This window comes from Calonectris borealis, chromosome 19 (assembly GCF_964195595.1).
Source record: "Calonectris borealis chromosome 19, bCalBor7.hap1.2, whole genome shotgun sequence".
NCBI classification, from domain to species: domain Eukaryota; kingdom Metazoa; phylum Chordata; class Aves; order Procellariiformes; family Procellariidae; genus Calonectris; species Calonectris borealis.
Genome location: NC_134330.1, coordinates 3,064,298 through 3,068,063, shown reverse-complemented (window position 1 = coordinate 3,068,063; position 3,766 = coordinate 3,064,298).

Here is a 3,766-nt window from a genome sequence, read left to right as displayed (position 1 = left end):
TGAAAATAAATATATCTCTCGGCTACTTGAAGTAAAACAACTAGCGACTATTTGGCCCCAAACAGTTGTTTGGTCACGTTTGTAGCGTGTTTAATTACAACCAGTAAGTGTCTGCCTCGGTGTCCTGGTCTTCACGTGCACTCTTTGCTCTGTATCGATACCTATTGTTTAAGGCTTTTTTCTTTTTGCACACAGTTTTTGTTAAATAATTTTGAAGGGTTTTTGTTGTTGAATTCTAACTTATTAGGACAACGATGTTCTTTTGTAACTTTAAAAATGAAGTTTTTCTTTAAATGTGCTGCAGTCTGGAATTTGCTAAAGGTGCCATTGTGCTGCTTCTCATGGTACAAAAAAATGCACACTTAACTTCATTTCCTTTTTATAGTCCTACATGCTGGTAGAGTACAAAAAGGAAAATGCAGCGTGCCTAAAACATGATTGAAGCTATTGACAAAAACTTTGATTTATACGGATCGGATTTGACTTCGCAGGCTAGCAGCAAATAGTGTAGGGGAGATGCTGCTTTAAACGGAGATCCTTCCCTCTGCTGCCTGTGCAGAAACCTTATTTTATTTGAAGGTCATTGTTTCCCTTTTTTCCTTACGTTTTATAATAACAAAATTACTGGCCGAATGTTAGTTGCAAATCTGACTCTTCGTTGTGGGTGTTTCCGTGTTTGACACGACCGGCCTGTTGCACGTTGTGTTTCTTGGCCTTGCGAGGATTTCTGTGAGAAGCGGGGAAGAAATTTCCTTTACCCAGAAATAAACTAAACTACATAGGAAAAATTGGCGGCACTGGTAATGCTTTTGTCCCTAAATCTCAGGAATGTTTTAGGCAGTGAAACAGGTTTCCCTTTGGTGAGATAAAGGTGCGTGCTCTAGGGTCTTGTTTAACAATATTTCATTGCAATCCTAGGTATCTATAGCATGAGTGGCCTTAGTGGGTTTGTTGAAGTGCACATTTTTTTTTTCAAAAGTAAATTTTAAGATGAAAAAGATATATGCTATATAAATATATAGAGATATTTAGAAACTTGGTTTGTGGTGCACAAGTTCAGTGTTGGATCGCTAAATAATTGTCGCAGGTACCATATGTGTAACTTTTTTCTTTTATGTATATTCCTTTATGGGAAGCGATGTTGCCATGGTAACTACAACTTTACAATTTCTTTACTACTTTATGATGTGAATGAACTCTACATTTTATTGAATATTACCAGGTTCAGTACTATTTTTATACTTTATTGAACTACAGGGGATTTTAATTTAATAGCATTTTAAAAAAGATGTTGCTTGAACTGTATAACTGTATAAATCGAACTACTTATATAAAAACCACCTCTAAACCAGAATCTCTGCCTGTAGTGCCACATTCATTTATATGAGAGTATCTTGGTCATTACTAGACTTTGAAGACCACCCTACTTGTCGTGTCAAGACTAACGTTTTGTATCCTCTTCTCACAGACTGCAGTGCCCGACATTATTTGTAACCATCAAACCATACTATGTTTGTAACCAGCATTGTGATATTCTGTAATTGTATTGCTAAAATGAAATATTGACCTAATAAATATAGTGTTCCCGCATTTTGAAGTATCTGCATTGAATTCAGTTAAAACTTTGCTTTCGACGAATACCTGGCCTCTTGCTCCGCCTCACCCCCGCCTTATCGTAACGTGTATAAAAGCGGTGTTTAGCTGTCTCTACTTCTCAACAGTAAGTTACAGCAAGGCTAGAAGTTGAGTTGATCTGAGCGCAGCTTCTGGGGCGCTGAAGCTGGCCTGCAGCGGGTCTGTGTTCGTTTCCCCGGAGCTATTTTGCCACCATTAACCTTTATTCCGGTGAGCCCAGCCCTGGCGTCCAGGCTGGCTCCCTGGGGATGGAGGAGAATCGCGCACCTCCTTGGAGTGAGTTAGCCCCCCTTGCTGTCAACTTCACTACGCCCTGCAGCGTGGCCCCCCAGGATGTTGCTGTTGGTTTAATTAACCAACCGTAGGGAGAGCAGGTCCTGCGTCAGTCTGCGAGCGCGTCCAGTTTACCCAGTTAACTTCAAAACCAGAATAAATACTGGTGGATAACTTCTGATACCATTACTGCCATTATTGCTGGAAGAAGCTGTACAAGGCTGACTGATTTTCCTTGAGCAAGATTATTTCGTTTCCATAAATCTCTGATGATACAGCTTTTGGGGGAGCTTTCATTGTAGCTGGCCCCTTCGTTTTGTTTGGTACCCTGTACTGTATATGGAGTTGTAAATGGGGTTGCCTTTTCACCTAGGATCTTCTGATACTCCAGCAGTTGAATTAAAAAGCAGAAGCACTTAATGAAACTGGGCTGTAGGTTTTCATGGCTTTAGTTTTTTCTATTCTGTTTATTTAAATGAGAATCTTTAGACAATGCACTTCGAAATAGATGAAGTGGTATTTATAGTTCAGTAATTCAGACTATACTATGTCAGCGTGGCAATGTCTGTGTCTGGAAATACCTTTAGCTGTTGGCAGCTGACTGTGTTGAGATTTTAAAACAAAAACAAAACCAGCCCTGCACACACCCGGGAGGAAGCATGTCCTACCCTTTCCGAGGGAGGAGGCTGTGCCCAGCAGCGTTGTGAACCCACCACCAGTTTTAAGCTGAAATGCCTTGAGTTGGGAAGAGGAGGTAGTTCTGGCTGCTCCCATGGACCAGACCCACTCTCCAGGCGTGTACTCTCCAACACGAGAGCGCTTACGTGGGGAGAGGTGCCATAGTTCTTTGGTTCTGTTTTTTCCCCTTTTCAACTCGTCTTGTTGATAATTCGATCGACCATTTATGCAGATTTATCTGGAAACTTCCCTAAAAGCTCACTGCCGATGAAGACCTGTGCGGCTCCCTCCAATCTCCAGCCCGTAAAAGCTCCTGGAAGGGGGCTGTATCCCACTGTATCCCCGCTGCCCAGCGAGGCCCCGGGGGAAGGGGCAGGCGGGTTGCTGTTCCCTGCGTTCAGGAGTAGGTGGGTACGGTCTAGTTTCTTCTGGTCTGTGGAGCAGATCTGTAATGAGACTTCGGAGTGGTTCTTGTGTCTTGTAGTGGTGTCCAGAGGCAGGGAAACCCTTTTTCTCCCAAGCCTCCATATTTCACTGGAAGGGGGCAGTCGAGAGCATTTCCAGGAGAAAGCAAATGGCACAACAAAGTTGTTTCTGGTTCTTAATAGCGCTTCTGAAGGCTTCTACCTTTGATACCCTACATGTGCCAGTTGCTCCATGTTCCTTGGGGACTTGCTGTAGTCCTTAATACTCAGATGCTCTCGTGGGTACAAAGTGAGGATGTTAAGAGCGGCCTTTACGGGCAAATCGCTGCAGACGGTGGTTGTGAGCTGCAGCGGTGATTGTCTGAGCCTGTCGGGTACCTGTGAAGTGTGAACCACGGGAGGGTGGCGGCCCTCGTTAGCTGTCAGACATGGATCCTTCCTTGCTTGTTGGTCTTTTTTTCTCCTAAAGTAGCCATGGGAACACAAAATCTCTTGTGCAAGTGAGCAGTCACAGCACAAAAGCATCTCGTGTGGCTGCCTATGCACAGGGAAGGTTGGAAATCAGCATTTCTAGGAACTGTTATTTTTAAACCATCAGGTTTCTGAGTCATTTAAGTTTGTCTTCAGTTTGCCTGTAAATGACCTCTAAACCTCCAGTTTGCACGGGCTCAGGCAGAGGTCTCTCCTCATTTCCCAGGTCTGTGATTTCAGTTTTCAAAGGAAAAATGCCCTCGAACACTGCTCCAGCTGTTAGG